The sequence below is a fragment of the Elephas maximus genome, chromosome 17, assembly GCF_024166365.1.
Source record: "Elephas maximus indicus isolate mEleMax1 chromosome 17, mEleMax1 primary haplotype, whole genome shotgun sequence".
Classification (NCBI taxonomy): Eukaryota; Metazoa; Chordata; class Mammalia; order Proboscidea; family Elephantidae; genus Elephas; species Elephas maximus.
In genome coordinates, this window is record NC_064835.1 from 90,418,226 (window position 1) to 90,440,985 (window position 22,760).

Consider the following 22,760-nt stretch of genomic DNA (forward strand, 5'->3'; position numbering starts at 1 on the left):
TTTGGTAAACTGCGCACAACAGAAACACATCACTGAAGCGCCCAGGCACCCTCCCTCGCACAGCTTTGGCTGAGCAGGTCCGGGCTGCCCTGGGTCCAAGCAAAGCCACCTAAGATATCGATGGGGTTTGGGAACCAGCCGCCACAGAAAGTCCAGAGAATAATTAAGGCCAAGAAACGGAGTGTTGGGTAACAACTCAGCGGCACCTGAACCCAAGGTCAGCGGCATCTCCAGGAGACCGAAGAAAGACTCTGGAACCATTGACCATGACAAATGGTTTATTTGGGAAGCTTACCTACAGGACCATGGCCCAGGGCAGTGGCTGGACCAGTTTAGTGCTCCACAACCACCTAGCAAGGAACATAAGCTTGTATACCATTCCAGCTGGGATCAGGGCTCATTGTTCTTCTCGCATGTCCTTGGGCAGTCAGTGTTCCCAGCGACTTCATGTCCAGGCTCAGATGTTTTCCTTCCTGTTGCTAAGACATTCCTCAGCCTTGGCTGCTGGCCCAGTCATGCCACTCTCAGCATTGTACCTTAGCCTGAGTCCATCCTAAATTCATTCCCAGCGTGCTTCAGGGAAGAGCAAAGTTGATTCCATTAGGAGGGGATGCATATAGCTGAATAGCGTTGCCCATTAAGGAGTGGTTTATACTCTTACAGAATATGAGAAAACTTTTAATAGGGGAGCTCATGACCGTGCCATTTTTATTCCCCTAGATGAAAGATGAGAACATGACAGCAAATCAGAGTGAAGTGGGGCTCTGCTCAGAAGCTGTTAGAGGCACCCCCTACCCCCCGGAGGAGGTCCAAACCCCTCAGGTCAGCTTCTGAGGCCCTCAAGCCCACAACTCCTCCTGCTTTTCTTTTCCAAGCTTCTTCTGATTCTTTCCCTGCCCAGAGCCTGCACCTACCAACTGCCCAAGGGACAACAGCCCCGTTCTCCATGGGGCTGGCCCTCTCCCTTGCTCAAAACACATTCTCTCAGCCCTTTGCTTGTCTAAATTTCTGCTTCTGTCAGGCACCTACCTGACCCAGCTCCTCTGAGAAGCCTCCCTTGGCCTCTTACTCTCTCAGGCCTTTCTTCCCAGATGCCCTAGAGCACACTCTTCATCTGGACTCCTCCTCTGGTGCAGTGTGAGACCACGTAGGCAGTACACACAGCTGTCTTCCAACCCCCGGTGTCTAGAGAGATCGTGGGCGTTGGGATCAGATGAATTTGGATTCAGATTGGGCTTCTCCACTTAAACACTGTGAGAGCTATTAAATCTCATAGTTAACAAGCTCGATAAATCTCATATTAGCCTCAGTTCCCACATCTGTAAAAAAACAAAAAACGCCAAACCCACTGCTGTCGAGCTGATTCCAACTCATAGTGACCCTATAGGACAGAGTAGAACTGCTCCATGAGGCTCCAAGGAGCAGCTGGTGAATTCGAACTGCCAACCTTTTGTTTAGCAGCCAAGTTCTTAACCACTGAGCCACCAGGGCTCCCATCTGTTAAAAATATCTCATTCTCTCAAAGGGTCTTTGGCAGGATCACAGGAAGCAGCATAGATGGAACACCTAGAACTCAGGTTCCCAACCCAGGTTAGTTCACAAGTGACATTCAACTCCTGTGCCCTGATTGCTAGCCTGTGCCAGACACACTGCAAAGCTGGTCCACACATGGTCTGCAAGCACTCACAGGAACCAGAGGGGTGACCAGGTGTGAAAGTTCCTGTTTATGGCTAAAGGAATTGAGGTACAGAAGGGAAGGTTCATAGGTGGAGCAATAATATAGCCTAAGCCTGTTGAACTTAGTTTCATCTTTTCCATTCATTGACTGCCTCCTATGAGCCAAGAACCCTCCTGGATGCTGGGAAGACAATGATGAGCAAAAGAAATCCAGCCTCACCTTGAGCATTGCACTGTTTGAAAGAACTATCTATATGAGATCAAACTGACAACAGCAACTCCAAAGGTTAGGCAGGAAGCGTAGGGGGCAGTGAGTTTACGTTAACGGTGGAGGAATAATCCACGAAAGGAGGATGAGAGAGCTTGTACCACCTGAAGAGTGTCATCAGTGTCATGGTGGCACATGAAGAGTGTCATCAGTGTCATTGGTGGCACATGAAGAGTGTCATCAGTGCCATTGGTGGTACATGAAGAGTGTCATCAGTGTCACTGGTGGTACATGAAGAGTGTCATCAGTGTCATCGGTGGTACATGAAGAGTGTCATCAGTGTCACTGGTGGTACATGAAGAGTGTCATCAGTGTCATCGGTGGTACATGAAGAGTGTCATCAGTGTCATTGGTGGCACACGAAGAGTGTCATCAGTGTCATTGGTGGTACACGAAGAGTGTCATCAGTGTCACTGGTGGTACACGAAGAGTGTCATCAGTGTCATTGATGGTGCATGAAGAGTGTCATCAGTGTCATTGGTGGTACACAAAGAGTGTCAGTGTCATGCTGATACATGAAGAGTGTCATCAGTGTCATTGGTGGTACAAGAAGAGTGTCATCAGTGTCATGGTGGCACATGAAGAGTGTCATCAGTGTCATTGATGGTACATGAGGTGTCATCAGTGTCATTGGTGGTACATGAAGAATGTCATCAGTGTCATGGTGGCACATGAAGAGTGTCATCAGTGTCACTGGTGGTACATGAAGAGTGTCATCAGTGTCATGGTGGTACATGAAGAGTGTCATCAGCGCCATTGATGGTGCATGAAGAGTGCCATCAGTGTCATTGGTGGTACACAAAGAGTGTCAGTGTCATGGTGATACATGAAGAGTGTCATCAGTGTCATTGGTGGTACAAGAAGAGTGTCATCAGTGTCATGGTGGCACATGAAGAGTGTCATCAGTGTCATTGATGGTGCATGAAGAGTGTCATCAGTGTCATTGGTGGTACACAAAGAGTGTCAGTGTCATGGTGATACATGAAGAGTGTCATCAGTGTCATTGGTGGTACAAGAAGAGTGTCATCAGTGTCATGGTGGCACATGAAGAGTGTCATCAGTGTCATTGATGGTACATGAGATGTCATCAGTGTCACTGGTGGTACATGAAGAGTGTCATCAGTGTCATTGGTGGTACATGAAGAGTGTCATCAGTGTCATTGATGGTGGATAAGGAGTGTCATCAGTGTCATTGGTGGTACATGAAGAATGTCATCACTGTCATTGATGGTGCATGAAGAGTGTCACCAGTGTCATTGGTGGTACATGAAGAGTGTCATCAGTGTCATTGGTGGTACATGAAGAGTGTCATCAGTGTCATGGTGGTACATGAAGAGTGTCATCAGCACCATTGATGGTGCATGAAGAGTGTCATCAGTGTCATTGGTGGTACATGAAGTGTCATCAGTGTCATGGTGGCACATGAAGAGTGTCATCAGTGTCATTGGTGGTACATGAAGAGTGTCATCAGTGTCATGGTGGTACATGAAGAGTGTCATCAGCGCCATTGATGGTGCATGAAGAGTGTCATCAGTGTCATTGATGGTACCTGAGGTGTCATCAGTGTCATTGATGGGGCATGAAGAGTCATCAGTGTCATGGTGGCACATGAAGGGTGTCATCAGTGTCATTGGTGGTACATGAAGAGTGTCATCAGTGTCATTGGTGGCACATGAAGAGTGTTATCAGTGTCATTGATGGTACCTGAGGTGTCATCAGTGTCATTGATGGTGCATGAAGAGTCATCAGTGTCATGGTGGCACATGAAGGGTGTCATCAGTGTCATTGGTGGTACATGAAGAGTGTCATCAGTGTCATGGTGGTACATGAAGGGTGTCATCAGCGCCATTGATGGTGCATGACGAGTGTCATCAGTGTCATTGATGGTACATGAGATGTCATCAGTGTCATTGGTGGTACATGAAGAGTGTCATCAGTGTCCTTGGTGGCACATGAAGAGTGTCATCAGTGTCATTGGTGGCACATGAAGAGTGTCATCAGTGCCATTGGTGGCACATGAAGAGTGTCATCAGTGTCATTGGTGGCACATGAAGAGTGTCATCAGTGTCATTGGCGGCACATGAAGAGTGTCATCAGTGCCATTGGCGATACATGAAGAGTGTCATCAGTGTCATGGTGGTACATGAAGAATGTCATCAGTGTCATTGGTGGCATATGGCATGTCATCAGTGTCATTGATGGTACATGAGGTGTCATCAATGTCATTGGTGGTACATGAAGAGTGTCATCAGTGTCATTGTTGTATATGAAGAGTGTCATCAGTGTCATTGATTGTACATGAAGAAATTGTTGAACTGATGTATGTTCTGCTCTACATATTTTGAACAGCAGCAACAACAAAAATAAATCATTAAAAAAAAAAGAGAGAAAAATACAGTCCTGTCCTCACGGAACTCACCCAGTCTCTGTCCCTGTGGAATGGCCTTTACTCAGCAGACGCTTTAGCAATGTTTATTCACTGCAAGTTGAGCATGAAGGAGAGAAACAAACAGCCTGGGCCTTTGTCCTTACAAAACTTCCAGCCTAACGCTGGAGACAGACATTCAATACATAAAAGAATGATTGCTGTTGTTGTGTGCCGTAGAGTTGATTTCAACTCCTAGTGACCCCATGTGACAGAGTAGAGTTGCTCCACAGGGTTTTCTTGGCTGTACTTTTTACAGAAGCAGATTGCCAGGCCTTTTTTCCCCACAGAGCTTCTGGGTGGGTTTGAACTGCCCACCTTGCAGTTAGCAGCTGAGCACTTAACTGTTGTGCCACCAGGGCTCCTTAAACAAATGATTCCCTTCTTGAATAAGTTGCATGAGAGAATAGGACAGAGTGCTGAGGGGCGGGGAGGGGAAGGAGTGAGGCAGCACTATATTGTGGGCCAGAGAAAGCATTACGAGCTGACTTTAAGTTGAAATGTGAAAGGTAAGAAGAATGCAGACTGAGAAGAGCCTGGAAGAGTGTTTCAGATGGAAGATCAGCAAGTGTGAAGACCCTGAAGTAGGGAAGAATAGTAGCCAGAGCCCGTGATGAAGGGAAAGAGTGAAGCTGTGAAGTGAGAATGGAGAGAGACAGTGAGGCCACGATGGGCCACTAGTCCATGCTAAGAGTCTGGGTTTTATTCCAAGTGCAGTGGGAAGCCACAGTTTCCCCGCCCTCTGGCCTGGGGTGCAGAAAGGATTGGAGGGCAGCAAGGGTGGGATCTGGAAGCCTTGGGTGGATGAGGAGGAGGGCGGATTTATAATGGTGTCAGTGCTACTACCAAGTTGGAAGCCCTGGATTATTAAGATCCGGAAGTATGGTGCTCCAGGGTCAAGGAGAGAGAGACTCCAGAGTATGAGGCAGCTTAGAGGGTGCAGGGGAAGGGGTGGGATTTGAATTCAGAGGTAAAAGGGACCCAAGGGAAGACAGGGAGACTAACCTGACACCATCTGTGGCAAGTGGTTGAACGAGAGGATCAGTCAAAATTGTGCTCTGTTCCTGATTCATTCTTGGTCCCTGTAAGGCACCTGTACTGGGCATTACTGATAAGACAGTGCCCGGAAGGCTGACTTCCTCTAAGTGAGAAAAAGGAGAATCTAAGATCCACAAATTTCTATATTTCAGAGATTTGAGGACACCCACTTTGATTTTGAACATGATTCTTTTTTTTTTTCTGAGTGATCGAAGAGCTTACACTTAGTAACTGCTGAAACCAATGGCAAAGGTGGCCTCCCCACTGGGTACATCATCACTTAATAGCAGAAAGTGTGCATTGCCGACATGTCCCCGTTTCCAAGCTTCGTAGGTTTACAGGAATGGCTGCTCCTTGTCAGGCGTTGCTGGTTCCGTGGCAGAATTCTTGCCCTCTGTGTAGGAGACTGGGGCTTAATTCCTGGCCAAGGCGTCTCCTGCATGCCCACCATCGGCCTGTGAGTGGAGGCTGGCGTGCTGTGATGATGCTGAACAGGTTTCAGCAGAACTTCCAGACTCAGAGGGACCAGGAGGAAAGTTCTGGAGATCTTCTGAAAACCAGTCAGTGAAAATCCTGTGGATCACACGGTCTGATACACAGCTGATCATGGGGATGGTGTAGGGCCAGGTGGTATTTTGTTCTGTCACACACGGGGTCCCCATGAGTTGAGGGTCGACTCCGTGGCAGATAATAACACGTTTCTCCTTCCCGTGGGCCCTTTTATAAAAGGCCTCTAATACGAAGTGCTTCATTAGAAAACACAAGATGCGTCTCCCTGACTGAGCCCTAGAGAGACAGGTAGACGTACGGGAAGGAGACTGGAGGGGACTGGAGATGCTGTGGGCTTTGTGGTTGTTAGGTACACACGGGTTCTGACTCACTGGGACCCCACGTGTACAGAGTAGAACTGTTCCATAGGGTTTGCAAGGCTGGAACTTTTTCGAGGTGGATTGTCAGACGTATCTTCTGAGTTCGTGGGTTTTCAGTGTACACTCTGGGCTGGACCTTCCCCAGGGCTCAGCCACCTGCAGCCTCCTGCACCTCCTGCTCTCTGTCCCTGTTGCACCTTTCTCCCGACTGTGGAAATGCCTCCTGTTGCTCAGCTTTCACACAGAAGGTCCCGTGTTTTACAGACTAAGAGCTCCTTTCTTACTACTTGTTGGCAAACTAATAAATCAGATTGCTTGGGTTTGATCTTCAGGAAACTTTTCATTATTTTTATGCAACTTATGAATTAATATAAGAATAAACTCTGGTTAGAAACAATTTACAAAATATAGATAAAGCAAGAGTTCCTCTCACTTTTCATTTGTGTTTTCTTTTCTGTGAATTGGCTGTTCATCCTGTCCACCCATTTTTCTATTGAGTTTTTGGTATTTTGTCTTACTGGTTGTCCTGAGCTGAATTGTGTCCCCCAAAATATGTGTATCAATTTGGCTGAGCCATGATTCCCAGTATTGTATGATTGTCCACCATTTTGTCATCCGATGTGATTTTCCTTTGTGTTGTAAATCCTTTTACTATGATGTTAATGAGGTGGATTAGCGGCAGTTATGTTGATGAGATCTACAGGATTAGATTGTGTCTTAAGCCATCTTTTTTGAGATATAAAAGAGAGAAGCAAGTAGAGAGACAGGGGGACCTCATACCACCAAGAAAGCAGTGCCAGGAGAAGAGCGCATCCATTGGACCCAGGGTTCCTGCAAGGCGAAGCTCCTAGTCCAGGGGAAGATTGATGAGAAGGACCTTGCTCCAGAGCCGACAGAGAGAGAAAACCTTCGCCTGGAGCCGACGCCCTGGATTTGGACTTCTAGCCTGTTAGACTGTGAGAGAATGAACTTCCCTTTGTTAAAGCCACCCGCTTGTCGTATTTCTGTTATAGCAGCACTAGATGACGTACACACTGGTGGACAGGTGTTCTGGAAAATAATCCAGTATGTATATATGTGTGTGTGTGTGGGTATATAAACGTATTAAACAAACATACATACATATGAATATACGCTTATATACATGCCCATGTACATACACAAGACACATACATGTGATATATGTGACATACGTGTGCATGTACATATATTTATTTAAAAAAACAGTTCCTGTTGAGTCTATCCTGACTCATGTGGCCGCATGTGTGTCAGAGTAGAACCGGGCTCCTCAGGGTTTTCAGTGGCTGATTTTTTTTTTAATTGTAATATTTCATTGTGTGGTGATATCATGATTTAATTATAATATTTCACTGTGTGGCGATATCACGATTTATCTACCAGTCCCCTATAGATGGACACTTGCTCGTTTACAACCTGCTGTTATTAGAAACACCACCACAATGAACTGCCGTGGACATTGTTTCTTTGCACATGTGGGAGGATGTTGGAAAAAAAATTCCCAGAAGTGGAGTTGCTGGATAAGAGGGTAAAAGCATTTGTAATTTTGATAGAAACTGCCAAGCTCATACATCAGAATGGTACCAGTCTGCATCCCACCTGCACAGTCCTGTACCTGCCGCCCACAGGCTCTCCACACAGAGAGCTACTGTCGCCCACAGCCTCACCACACAGAGAGCTGTCAACTGTTTTAGTGGCAGATTTTCGGGAAATAAATAACCAGGCCTTTCTTCTGAGGCACCTCTGGGTAGACACAAACCTCCAACCTTTGGGTTAGCAGCCAAGTGTGTTACCAATTTGCACACCCAGAAAGTGGGGTATATATACATATATTCGAGGGCACTGGGTTCTGGTTTTATATATATATATTCTTCTCCCAGTCTGTTGCTTGTCTTTTATCTCAGCTTATAGTAGTTTCTGATTTTGAATCAGAAGTTTTGAATTTTGCTGAACCAGACTCATCACCCTTTCTCTGTTTGCCTTTGTGATTTGTGTCCTGCTTGGAGTCTTGTCTACTGAACACCGGGGTCATAAACATGCTCTGCTACACTTGCTTTAATACTTTAGCCTTTCCTCGATGGGTGGCCAACAGTTCCAGCACGTTTATTAACAATCACTGCCCCACTGATGGGAAAAGCCACCTTGATCCCCAATCCCATGGGTGGGTCTTCAGGGGAATTCTGACGTTATTTTTGCAGCAGGGTGTCAGCAACTTCTCCCCTAATTTCTGGAAGGCCTACTGTTTCCTGCCTGCTTTTTGGTCTCCCTTCCCCACCCAGGTCGGGAGTGGAGGGCAGCCTGAGTGCGCCCAGCGGTTGATCTTTGGACAAAGTTTGACTTTATCTCCAGATCCTGTTTGCTAACTCATTCATGAGTCCTGCCAAAGATTAACATCAGCATTACCTCCCATGGTTTATGCAGTCTGCTCCTCAGGAAACTAGGGCATTTGTCCCCAGCTCTTCTGGCATCTCTGAAAGGGACTGGGCTTGGTCTGATCTTTTGTTGACCAGGTTCCCAAAAGGGAAACATCCACCGGTAGAAAAAGCTAGTTCCCTTTCTGCAGTGGCAATACACTGCAGAAAGCAAATCTGGCCTCAATGCTGACCTAAAAACGTGGCTTTCAGACTGAGGGTTCACCATCCACTTGCTTGCTGATCACCCTTAGAGACTATAATTTCAAATCCTGCCCTGCATTCAAGGCAGAATGTTACTCCTGTTATAACGTGATGCCCAACTGTCTCTTTAAGTTTCCTATTTGTAGAAGACTCAGTCATTACGGAGGGTGAGGGCATATAATACTGCACCTAGGTCTCTTGGTTAGGGGTTCACCTCCTACATTCAGACAGGTCAACAACACATCTTCCTCCCACCCTTGACCCTTTTCTCGCCAACTCTCCTTCTCTGAGAATTTTAAAAACCTGTCCTATCATCAAAAGCAGAGTCCAGTTGTTTCAGAAAAATCCATACAGTGGAAAATCCACTCATTGGTAATTAAAAGCTGATGACAGATCAAGAAATGTTAAATGGAAACCTTAAGACGTGGCACGTACCCTGATACGGGAGTGGGAGAAAGTTTTTCCTTTAGGTTTAGAAGAGAGTGGTCGTTTCACCCTGGATGTGAAGACCACCCCCGCTGAAAGGAAATTATGGCATTAAATACTTTTCCTTATGGTACGGCAGAATGAACAACGGCAGATAGGACCAGAAGACATGGTGGGATCCAGCTTCAGCCCTTACCTGCTGAGGCACCTTGAGCAAGTCCCTTGGGCTCCAGTTTTCTTGTCTGCAAAATGCGGAGGATCTCACCTTTCCATTTTGAAAATGACACGAGCTGACGTGAGAAACCCTGCTAACAAAAGATCTGAACTTGTTGGAGTGACTCCTGGTTGGAAGCCAGGCCATATTCCCGCCTCAGGGTCTTGGTTGTTCCCTCATGGCCTTTAAAAAAAAGGTCTTAATAATCTTCCTTGTAAGGAATAAACCAACTTTATTTTTTTAAATAAAAGTTTGAAGCATTGTAGTTAGTAGGTTAAACATGTGATGGATATGTGTGAAGGTTAAACCCAATATCCAGATTACTGGTGGAAATGTCTCCAGGAGTTTCACGGCTTTCTAAAACCAAGTTTCTGGGGACGTTTCACCTCCAAGTTATTTGGGCCGGTAGGGTCTGCAGAGAAGAGCACACAGCCAGCACTGCTGAGGGGTGACCTGTGGGTTCCTTGCCCTCTGGACGTATTATCACAGTAGGAAGACTCATTTATAGCAGAAAACCTAACCTGAAGTGCAGCCTATTAACCTTGTCAGAGCTGCTCCTGCCTGGCTGCTACGGCAACCTGTGGTGGAGTTTTTGGAAAGCACACACCATGGTTGTGAGAGCGCAATCTTTAAAGGCAGCGATGAGCTGACGTTGAACATCAATTCAGGAAAGTGGAAAAGGGTAATTCTTAGAGTCCTGTGTGAGTCCTGGATTCACTTATGGTGTCTGCTGTCAAGCGGGGACCCGAGGTAAAGGGAGCTGATGGCAGGGGACAGTGGAGCCTTGCCAGATGGGGGGCAGGGCGGAGGGGGTGGGGCTCTGGGCCTGGCTGCGAGGAGGAAAGACTGACACCCTCGAGATTCTGACCACTGTCTTTTTCTAAGGCAGCGTCAACAAGGGCTTCAGTCCTGGTTGTGCTGTCCCCTGCACCAGCAACTCCCGTGGTCTCACCTGTCCTCGCCTCCAGCCCAACTCTTCCCCACACTTCGGTGCCTTGGCGGGGCTTCCATCTTCCATCCTAACTTGGCCTCACTCAGTTTCTCCTATTGCATTTCACAGTTCCCCTTTTTAGTGCAAAGCAACACTCCCAAAACAAAAACCCATGCCTTCGAGTCCATTCCGACTCAAAAGCAGCACCAGTCACAGAAATTTCATTCAGAAAAGGGTGTCAGCCTAACACACGGCTGCTGTGCACGAGCACAGAGTCAGTTCGACTCTGCTGGGCTGCGAAGTTAACCTGACTTGGTGCCCTCTCTGCAAAGCAGGCTTAACGACGCCGGCCTCTTGGGTTAGGCTGATTACTAAGTAAGAAAAACCAGTTGCCGTGGGGTCAACTGTGACTCAGGGCAACCCCTTCTGCGTCAGAGGAGAACTCTGTTCCGTACGGTTTTCAACGGCAGATTTTTCTGGAAGTGGATTGCCAGGCCTTTCTTCAGAGGCTCCTCTATGTGGACCCCAACCTATCACTTTTCAGTTAACAGCTGAGCACATTAACCTTTTGCACCACCCAGGGAAGAAGCCCCCATAAAAAAAGAAAAATAAGTGAATAAAAATAGTTGCCGTTGAGCTGATTCTGACTCACAGAGACCCTGTAGGACAGAGTAGAATGGTCCTATAGGGTTTCCAAGGGTCTAATCTATTCTCCTGCGTAGTGGCTGGTGGGTTCAAACCACCAACTTTTAGGTTAACAGCTCAGCACTTAATCACTGTGCCACCAAAGGTTAAAATACTTCTTAAGGTGCTTTCCAAATGAGACCAAGGGACTGTGAACAAAATGGTAAATACCTTTCTCCCTTCCTTGTCCCTGTGTGTCTGTAATCAGCCTCATTTGCCCCTGAGAGTAAGTAAACAAGAGGCATTTTCCCAGAGGTGAACTTCTAACTATGGTGTAAAGGGGTACCTTTAAGTAGTTAAGCTTATTACTCTTCTAGCTTTTTTTGTGACTGTTTCTAAAACTGTACACATTCCCTGCCTTTATAAACAGAGCACAAGGTATCCAAGCTAAGCTTTTCTTTTCCACCCAGGGCCAGTTACAAGGCAAGGCAGAGGGCACACCTGTACCTGGTGTTGTGTTGTACAAATGAGCCTCCTGCCAACCGGGTGTTAACTCAAGCCCCACCCACTAGCCCCGTGGCCACTCACAGACCCCAAAGACCCAGCAACAGCGCTGCCAGAATTCTCACTCTGCTTTTTAAACCCTTTTCCTTCCTTTGCCCTGTTTACCTTGCTGCCTGCTATGGTTTCTTGCTGCTTTCCCCAACCTACCTCGCAGCCCTTAGCTGTTGGATTCGGGGAGACCCAACAGCAGGGGTTGTCAGGCTGGTAGGTAACAGGTGGGAAGACCCTGCTTTGGGAGTCTGAGGCTCCGGCCTTGTGACCTTGTTCACAGCAGCTCCAAGGTCTGCGGCGGCCCAGTCCTGGGCTCTTAGCCTGAACCCAGACACCTGGATTCTTAGCCCCGAGCACAGAGACTGCGGTCTCTGTGGGTCTGACTGCTGGCCCAGAAAGCCCTTGTATTTGTATAAAACTGCCCCCACTCTGGGGCTGGGCATGTCTCCGGATTTATTTTAGGATAGTTGTTTTATATTTCCTTAGGGAGTGTGTTACCAGCATGACCACTTTATTTGAAGGAGCCAATAAAGAAAACAGTGGGTGGTCTTTTGAATTTGGCTTCTAATATAATCATAGTATAATAGGAGGCAGCACAGCTTAGTGGCTCAAGCTTGGTTTGAGTCTCTGCTTTGGCATCACTAGCTCTGTGGAGTTCCTGTCCTCTTTAAATTAGCTTGTGCAATTTAAAGCTACACATACCTAGTCCAGGCTGGCTCTCACATCGGGGCCTGTCCTAGATTAGGGGAAAGCACAATCTCCTCCCAGAAGAAGTGGGCTCCTGTCAGGGTGGGTGTCTGGCCTGATGGTGCCTTTGTCTCACCCCACATATGGCCCAGGTGGGGCTGTTTTGGAGCCAAGACGGTTCTCGGGAGTGTTTGTAAGGTTCAGAACCCTCTGAGGCAGAAACAACCCTTATCTGTAAAACAGAAAGAACACTAGCAGCTACCTAATCAGGGTATTGTGGAGGCTAAACGAGATAACACACGTAAGGTGCTGAGAACAGGGCCTGGCACAGGGTGAGTGCTCAACAACAACAGTAATAATACAAGGAGGTCTCTGCCATATTTAGGGAGCTCCGGTGGCGCAGTGGTTAAGCGTTCAGTGGCTAATGGAAAGGTCAGCTGTTCAAACCCACCAGGCATTCTTTGGAAGAAAGATGTGACAGCCTGCTTCTGTAAAGATTACAGCCTTGGAGACCCTATGGGGCAGTTCTACTCTGTCCTATAGGGTCACTATGAGTCGGAATCGATTCAACAGCAGGGGGTTTTGGTCTGGTCGCCATCTTTAAGGTCCCTGGGTGGTGCAAACAGCTGGCAGCTCAAGACTACCTGGTGATCTGCTTCCATAAAGATTATAGCCAAGAAACCCCATGGGGACGTTCTGCTCCATAACACATGGGGTTGTCATGATTCAGGGGCAACTTGAAGGTAACGGGTTTTGCCATCTTTGAGAGCATTTTCAAAATTATTTCCCCTCTTTTATCAAATAATGTCCTGATACCCACCAGGCATTATGCAATAGGGGCAAGGGTCTTTTCGTTCTTTTTTTTTTGTTGTTTTTTTTTTACAGTGCAGCCTTCCTAGCTGGCTCTGCCTGGCCTTTTTTTAGGGTGGTCTCAGGATGACATTGTGTTGTTCTTGAGGGATGGACAATAGAGAGACCACACTGTGTGCAGGTGACACTTTCTGGGGTTTGACAGCAGTGAGGAGGCAGCACTGTCCTCCTCTTCAGGAGTAGGCTATGGGCTGGGGGTGGAAGTTACGCTTTCTTAGTTCTCTATCACACCCCAAGTACCTACTCATCACCCTCCAAAGAGGTCTTGACACCAAAATGAAGAGGCAAATTCTGTGGGACTTTGAAAACGGTATTTGATAACATCCAGTGAAAGTTTAACAATCCAAAGTCAACGTGAGAACAAGTTTTTAATTTAACAAGAACCCCAGTTAAATGGAGCCCTGCCTCACTGACCTGACACGGCAGCTGGGGTTGGCATCAGAGTCAAACTGTAATGTGTAGGGATGGGCAGGCAAGCAGCCCGAATCTGCTCAGATGCTCATCTGATTTAAAAACCCCAAAGACGTCTCTGTCAGGTATGAAGGAAATTATTTTATATGCTGGGGCATCAGCTATTGGGGTCTTTTCATTGAGAGTGTGACAGTATTACTTCACCAGTAGGTCTAAAGCTCGAGAAAGGAAGTGCTCTTTCATCTCCTCAGGGCAAACCTCACAGAAGACTCCTTGGGGCTGAGCAGGGGGACACGGTGTCACTGCTGTGAAGCCAGTTTGTTGAAGGGAATAGCATGGCACTAGGAACCACGAAACTTGGGGCCAAATTCCTTAAAGTTAGATGTGGCTGTGACTTCCTTTGGCCAATGAAACGTGAGCTGAGGTGATGGGTGACCCTTTGGGGAAGAGGCCTCTAAGCCCAGTGCTTGATAGGTCATGTGCATTGTCCCAGCCACAGAGACTGCCACTCCTGATGGGGGAGTTTCCAGCCCCTGCATCCTGAGTGAGGGTGACATGGAACTGCATCCCTGATCCAAGACAGGCATGTAGCCTGCATGAGTGATAAACTGGTATTGGTGCAGACACTGGTTTGGGGTTTGTTTATTACCACAGTATAACCAGCTTATCCCGATGAATACAGTTGGCAACCAACAGTGTTCCCTAAGGGCCACATCTTACACATATCCAGCAGAGCCTCATAAACTTGAAAGCTAGGAGTCATACCCCATTTTACAGATGAGGAAACTGAGGCTCTGAGACATTAAGTTACAGAGCTGACTCTGGAACTGGTGCCTCCCCACCACACCAGCTCCCGTGGAGCCTGACGTGTAGCAGACACCCAGCACACTCATGTCCAGCCTCTCAGATGTTCACTCTGGGCTGTACAGATGTTGGCTGACCACAGCCCGTTCCTTCCCCAGCAGCTGCCTTTGTATATGAGGTGAGAGGAGCCATTCATCATGGGAAGAGAGCGAGGAATCAGGGGAGAGGGGCCCTAGGTACCACACCCATCTCCCCCAGTCCACAGGAGGCTGGTCAAAGCGTGAGATCGACCAGACACTCCCCATCGGACTCTTCTATCCCTGAATTCCCTGAGAAGCCACATTCAAGCACCAGAAACATAGACTTCCAGAGCCAGGGATAACAGGGCTTTTTCCAAATATTAACGAGGGGTTCTATGTCAAGTGCTCACTCAGCCGTGTAGGTGACATTCAGGAGCAAGCTGCAGGGCAGAAAGGGACGGGTGGAGTGGAGAACACATGCTTCCTCGCAGCAGGGCAGTCCACAAGGCATCCTCAGATAAGAAGTGGGGGCCAGGCCTTCCTGTTTTCCAAGAGAAGTTGGAAAACATATATATGTAAAAAACCCACTCATAGCTATAGTACAGAGTAGAATTGCCCCATAGGGTTTCCAGGGATTGGCTGCTGGATTTGAGCTGCTGACCTTTTGGTTAGTAGCCATAGCTCTTAACCGCTGTGCCACCATGGCTCCTATATATATATGCAAGGGAACATATATATTATGTGAAAGGGAAGCTCCTTATTTTTAAATCATGACAAGAAACCTAAAAATTTGAAACAGAGTGTGGGCCAAACAAAAAGCATCTCCAGACTGAATGTGGCCCCCAAGCCTCCAGTCTGTGACCTCTGGAAAGGTCTAGAACCATTTTGCTGTTGGCAAGAATTTTCCTGGAGGCAGAAACTCCTTGTCTAAACAAGGAGTATGTCTGAAATACTGTCGCCCGCCTGATGTGTGGGTAGAGTTGGCTGCCGTCTGGACCAGGGTGTTTCAGAACCACCACCTACTTCAAGGTGTTCTGTAACTGGGGGCTTAGTCCTTCGACTTGGGGCTTTGTCTTCTGGTTAGAAATAAGTTAACCTGGACTGCCTTCTCCATCACTCTTCCCTTAGTGAAAGACACTAAGCGTGAAGGCAAGACACTGAAGTGGGGCTGGTGGGTGGGGCTGGTGGAGGGAAGAAGGAAGAGACGCTGAGAGTGGGTGTACCTGGAGGCTAACTTGGCCTACTTCATGATTTCCATCCTTGCCTGCTGTTACCTGAGTCTGACCTCCAGCGTACCCTAACTTCCCAGCCGTGCCTGAGAAAGGTCAGTAGCCTTGAGAGTGGGGGAAAGGGGCTTTGGCTGGGCCTGGGGAACAGTTGACATGGATTGCCTTGAACTCTGTCCTCTCAAAAACCTACTGATGTTCCATCCTGTGGCTATATGTACAAAATCGAGACTTCCCTCCCCGACCCCAGCTGCTCTGCCTCTCATTAACTCCATGTAGGTTCTGGGACAACAGAGTCTTGTACACACTTGCACACACTCTCACACAGTCTGGTTGGGAGTAGGCTTGCTCCAGGCAGGCAGCAATGGCCAACGTGGTTGATTAAAACACCTCCCACTCGCTGTCTGCAGAATGGACTCAGAGAAGGAGGCCATCCTGAAAAGAGTGATATGACCCTATCTGTCCAGAAGAGGAGCAGAGAGGCCCAAGAGATGTTTGAAATCACTGTGTTGACCAACAACTTCTTTAGCCTGGAGACAAGGGGGCAGTTGTCCAGTGGCAGACAAAGCGGAGGACTGGAGACCTGGACAAGCCGCATTTGAGCCCGTCTGTGCTGCTGGGGCACAGATTTCCGCAGGCTGGTGCTCACAGTGGAGGGGGCACCTCTCTTCATGGAAAAGGCAGTCACCAGTGGGAGGGGCCACTGAGCACGGCTGGGTGGGCCCGCGAGGGTAAGCAGCCTTGTCACTTCCTCACTGGAGCAAGTCACAAATGTTTTTAGCAGGGAAAAGCATCACATCCTCTGAATCTATCAAAATTAATAAACTTTCCACCATTATCAAGTCACCAACCCAAACTAACCTGCCTAAAGCAGATATGTGGGGACATTGGTGGCTCAGTGGTAGAACTCTTGCCCTCCATGTGAGAGACCTGGGTTCCATTCCAGCCCCTGCACCTCATGTTCGTCCATCACCAGTCTGTCAGTGGAGGCTCGCATGTTGCTGTGATGCCGACCAGGTTTCGGCAGAGCTTCTAGACTAAGACCGGCTGGGAAGAAAGGCTTGGGGACCTTCGCACAAAAATCAGCTGTGGAAAACCCTGTGAATCATGACAGTCCGAGCCACAACCAATCATAGAAGGGGCAGCACTGGGCGGCGTTTTGTTTTGGTGCAAGGGGATTCCTGCCTCGTCGGCAGCTAATGGTAACAGGACAGACTTGCCTTTGGAAGGGGACCATCTTTTCTAGCCTAAGAACAAAATGCCACAGAGAGTTTTAAACACCTTAGTTTGTATTTTGCAGGAGAAGGAGTTGAAGATCAAAGAAATTAAAGTTTAAATGTTGATTAAAAAGAGGAATTGGGATAGTTCTGAAATGCAATCGTGGTTCCCTGTATCACCAGTTCATGATATTTTAAAGAGAAGAATTAGAGTTTTTCACAAGATACGACGCTACAAATGGCCACATTTAGAAGTGCTTCTTGGAGCTTGGTAAATTAGGAGGGAAGGTGAGGGGGTGCCGTGGGGAGCCCGCTGATCCTGTACGGGCCGGTGAACAGAAAGAGAAAGTGCTAAGATATCTTCATCCTTTTAAAAGAATGTCTGCCAGTTATTTCAACCAAGGCCCAGGTTCTGCGCCTGTGATTAGGCTGACATGGCAGGGTTTTCCAGAAGGAAGCTGCTCTCCTCTACTGTCTGTGCAGTCATGTGACACAGCGGTTGCTATGGAGACTATCGGCCTGTGGTGGATTGTCCAGGAGTTGAACTTGCATCTGACAAGTCAGATTTGTCAGTTTGGGGAAAAAATAAAGAGGGTTATTATTTAGTTTCTTGAAGAGATTTCCTTGACTCTTGAAGATGTCGTTTTCCTTTTCCAGCTGGTCGGCTTTTTCCACACCGCAGTCCTGAGCAGAAGAAAGATTGCCTGAGTCTCTCATGTTCTGTAATGTCCACAAGCAATCTCCGTAGCTAGCACTAGCCAGTGGGCCTCTGTGACAACTTTGGGATGAAAAAAACGCAGCCTGTGCCTCAACTACAGATCTCGTAATGGGGCATCAGTCACAGACTTTGTCTCTCCTGTGATGGGGTGGTACACTGCTGACCAGGTTTTCTCAATAACTGTATTTAATTTCCTCCATTGGCATGAACTGCCTCCTTCCCTATAACACACTGCTGGCCACTACTGTGTGTGTGTGTGTGTGTGTGTGTGTGTGTGTGTATTTGTCCCTCTTTGCTCTTGTCCCTCAGCAGGTAATTACCTTCATGGCCCTGCTTTATCTCTGAAAATGAAACCGGCATTTAATAAAAAGCACTCCATCAAATCAACTGACTGTGGGAGGCTGGGTGGAGGCATGCAGAGAAGGGGAACAGGCTGCGTGTCTGCCCCAAGGAGGCCATTAATGTGGCTTTGATGGCAGGGTGGGAGAGGAAGCTGCCCGTGCTCAGATGAGCCTGCCCCTCTTTGGTCTGGCTCGTAACCAGGACCTAAGGCTACAGGTGTCCTTAGAAAATCTCTCGTAGAGGACAGGTTGACCTTATGTCCAAAGGAGCTCCCAAGCCTGAACCCTGTGACTAGCGTATGGCCATCTGTTGTTGGCCACCTCCTGCCTGTCAGTTTGTCCTACTGTATGTTGCTATGATGCTGGAAGCTATGCCACTGGTATTTCAAATACCAGCAGGGTCGCCAATGGTGGACGGGTTTCAGTGGAGCTTCCAGACTAAAACAGACCAGGAAGAAAGGCTTGGTGGTCGACTTCTGAGAGTTGGCCAGTGGAAACCCTATGGATCACAGCAGAATATTGTGCGATGTGGTGCTAGAAGATGCGTCCTAGGTTGGAAGGCACTACAAGAGCCACTACAATGGACTTGAGCACACCAACGATCACGAAGATGGCAGGAGGCTGGGCCATGTTTCATTCTGCTGGACCTGGGGTTGCCGTGAGCGGGTGCCAACTGGGCAGCAGTTGACAACAACACTACTGTTAAGGCCTTTGGATCTCACATCAGATGCCCCCTCTTCTTGGAAGCTCTCCTAACATCCCGGATGAGCCCAGACATGAATCTGGGAAGGTGAGACTTGAGGCCTCTTATCCTCGGATGGAGCCAGAGGATGACCCAATGAGGGTGGGAAGGAATGGGGCTGGATCCTGCAATGGCCTCGTCTGTTAATTATAGGGGCTAATAGAGTCTCCTTTCATCTCTAACAGAGAAGGTGCCAACAGAAACAGACATTTTTCCCTGGATGATTCAGCTACAAGAATCTTAAAGGCCAAAACAGAAGCAATTCTTCAGGAAGCAAGAGCAGGTAAACCAAGAATTACAATATGATTTTCTAACTCTTAAAACAGACCCACTTTGCTTGTGTTCAACCAACCTGTGACCGAACTTTAATTTTCTTACCCATGTGAGCTGTCTTTTATTCTCAACCTCAAGTTAAGTCTACTACCTTCTACTTTTTTCCTCATTTAAAATTTTAAAAATCACACCTGGGATTTTCTCTGGCTGAAAACAGAGAGAGTCTTGCCTAAGACTTTGATGTGGGAAATGTTAAACAAAAACAAAGCAAGGCAATAAGAAAACCTCTGCGATGATAAACATATGTCTCTTTTTTCATACGGGAGATCGGTGGCCTTTTGGTTAGCAGAGCACCCTAATGCATTTGGAGGGATTGGGGCATAAAGAGAATCTCTTGGCTGCGTGAGAGGAGGAAGGGGCGGGGTGGCCAGCAGCACACTGGAACCTGGCACCGAGGAGAACCATGGTGGGAAGGTGCCTATGCTTCATCTTGTGCTCTTCTAGTAACTCACCCAGCACCTGTCTGTGGTCATTAAGGAGGACCCCACATCAGACTATCCTGGTGCCTCATTGTCTGGCTGCAGAACTGGGCACCCTGGACACTGGTGGAGCTAGTGGCCTTTCTTCACCAGGGAGCCTGCCTTATGCAGCAGCCTGTGAGACACCAGGTGGAGGCGCTGGTCATTGCACCTGCTGCAGACTTCTGGAAGGAAAGTCTGGTGGGCCCCACTGCTGGGGCCCTGAGGCTGGGGGCTCCGGAGGAGACTGTCCATGACAAGTTCCCAAGGAAGGACTGGCCAATTAATGACGAGTCCAGTATTGCTTTGTGCTTTCCTGTGGGCCACAGGATTCCCTCATGTCCCTTCTCTTGGACCCAACTTCCAGTGACCATTCCTTGTGCCAGGCTCTGCAGCCAAGAGAATGAGGTGCCAGGGTTGTCCAGCCTGAGTCAGGGACTCCTTTGTGACCAGAGGTGCTGGGTAAGCTACCAGGGAATTAAAGGGAGGACAGGTGGGCTTCCGTGCAGAGGGAGGTGCACAGCCAGAGGTCAGGCCAGGGTGTACCACAGGGCCTTCCAGTGCCTCCAGTTACCACTGAGTGGTCCTCGATCTCTGAACACCTGCCTGCAAAATCGCCTGCTGGGGCTGCTGAGGGGGGATAGGTCCCTCTGCTGCCCTAAACCCTGCGCTCAGCCACACCACCTGTGCCTGAGTGAAACCCAAAGGGAGCCATGGACAAAGAGCTGTTTCTCTTAGCTACTAAGGGCAACCCTGACTATCAGGCTCTGAAATTATGTGAGTACGTGTGAGTGAGTGTGTATGTCTGTGTGAGTATGCGTAAAAATGGCGCGGCTGGAGCATCTGACCTCCCCTAACTTCATGAGGGGAAGACACAATCACAATCAGCATCAGCCCAAGGCTGATTCCTGTGAGGTGGAGGTCAGACAAACTTCCTCTCTCCAACCTTTTTACAAATTCTGACACCAGCATCCCTCCCATGGTGCTCTCTACTCTCCGCTGGGTTCAATAATTCATTCCAGTGGCCACACAGAACTTACAGACCATACTCACCATTATGGGGTTTATTAGGGAAGTAACAGTTAGAACTCAGGATCGGGAACAACTCAGGAGACAGCTCTGTGGTCAGGACAGTGTCTCGGCTGTGCAAGCAGGCAGGCCTCTCTCTGGCCCTCAGCCCCTTGGCCCCTTAGCCCCTCAGTCTCTTGAGCCTCTTGGGCCGGCCTGACCCCTGCCCCACTCAGGCAAGTGTTACAAAACTCTTTGGCTCTGCCAATAAGTGCCCAGAGGCACCCCACTCCTCCATAGACCAGGAAGCCCCCCATGCTGTCTCCTGCTGGTCTCCTGAATCTGCAGCTGCAGGTTCTCTGCCAGGTTTGCCACTGCTTCTATCCGCCTCGTGCTGTCTCCGGTGTTATAGCTCTTTGTCTCCTGGTTTTAGGAGGTTCTCAGCACAGGGACCCTGGGTCCAAAAGATGTGCTCTGCTTCTGACTCTTCTTTCTTGGTGACAGTGAGGTTCCACCCTTTCTGTCTCTGGGATTTTAAGCCTAACAGGACGGCAGAACTGGTCGATCCCCTTGTTAGGGTTCCACGCACTTTATTTACATTAGCAGCAAGCTGACCAGCCCCTTTGGTGGGCCACAAGCAGCCTATTTGCATAGTCCCAGCCAATCGTTTGGTAGGAGTTATAAGACCATCGCTAGAAAGGCCATATATAAGCAATCCATTGTACCACAGTTATGCATGTGTGTACATGAGTGAGTGTCTGTGTCTGTGTGTATGATTGTGTCTGTGCGTATATGTGAGTGTGTCTGTGTATGTAGATATGTGTGTGTATGCGTGTGTCTGTGCATGTACGTGTGTGGAAGTGGTGATGGGGGTGGGTTGAACTGGCTCTCCTCTCGAGGTCAGATCTGGAAGCCTTGGGCTTGCTGTTGGGGCTGGTGTTCGTATTCCCCTCCCCAACACCCTTCCTTAGCTGGAGCTCAGCCTGGCTTTCTCCATTGAAATCATGGGATCTTGGGCTGTTCTGGTATCTCAGGGGCTGTTGAGTTGATAGGATATGCTTCAGACTTAAAATTCAGGTCCAGCAGAGGTGAGGAGATTCTTCTGGGCTTGCCCACAAGCTAACCACAGTGCACACTTTGCTTCTCCGAGACAAAGCTGTGGTACTTACATCAAGCCCAACCCTTCTATCTGTACTGAACCCCATCACAGAAACATTACGTCTTAATCTCCCCCAGTCCTGTCAGAATTGGCATGATTATACCATTTGATATGTGTGGAAGTGTAGTAAGGTCACCCAGCGCGGGTGCAGCCCAGCTGGGATTGGAGTCAGGCTTGGGTCCAGCAAGGCCTGCATTGGCCCCGTGTTTGCTCACACCAGGCTGGTGCCCAGTGGTTCAGGGAAAGGTATCCAGTGTCATGGCTGGGAGCCCTCCTCTGGAAACTAGGGCGAGTGGGACCCTTCCATTTCTTTATGGTGACAGGACAGCCAGGCCCTTCCCAACCAACAGGGTGAGATGCTTCCTAGCCCCTCTTCAGCCCTGCTGAGTTGGCTTGGGATTGGGGAGAACAGGGCCCTTGGGGGAACAGGGCCCTTGTGGGGAACAGGGCCCTTGGGAAGAACAGGGCCCTTGTTGTCTCCAGCTCTGTCTTGGTCTCTTTTTCAATTGTATCCCCCCTGTGAATATAATCCAGTTTGGGAAGAGTTTCCTTTGTTATGTTAATGAGGTGTATCAGTGTAGAGTGTGTATAAAACCAATCACTTTTGAGATGTAAAAAGAGCAGATTAGGCACAGAAGCAAGTAAGCAGATGGGGCAAGACAGGTGCCACATCACATGAAGATCACCAAGGAACCAAGGAAGAGAAGCTGAAAACCACAGCTGACGGAGATAGAAAGGCTTTCCCTAGAGCCAGCGCCCTGAATTCAGACTTCTAGCCTCCTAAACTGTGAGAAAATAAGTTTCTGTTTGTTAAAGCCACCCACTTTGGTATTTCTGTTAGAGCAGCACTAGGTGACTGAGACACCACCCACCCGTGGTATTTCTGTTACAGCAGCACTAGGTGACTGAGACACCCTCTGCTGTGGTATTTCTGTTACAGCAGCACTAGGTGACTGAGACACCACCCACGTGTGGTGTTTCTGTTACAGCAGCACTAGGTGACTGAGACACCATCCACTGTGGTATTTCTGTTATAGCAGCACTAGGTGACTGAGACACCATCCACACGTGGTATTTCTGTTATAGCAGCACTAGGTGACTGAGAC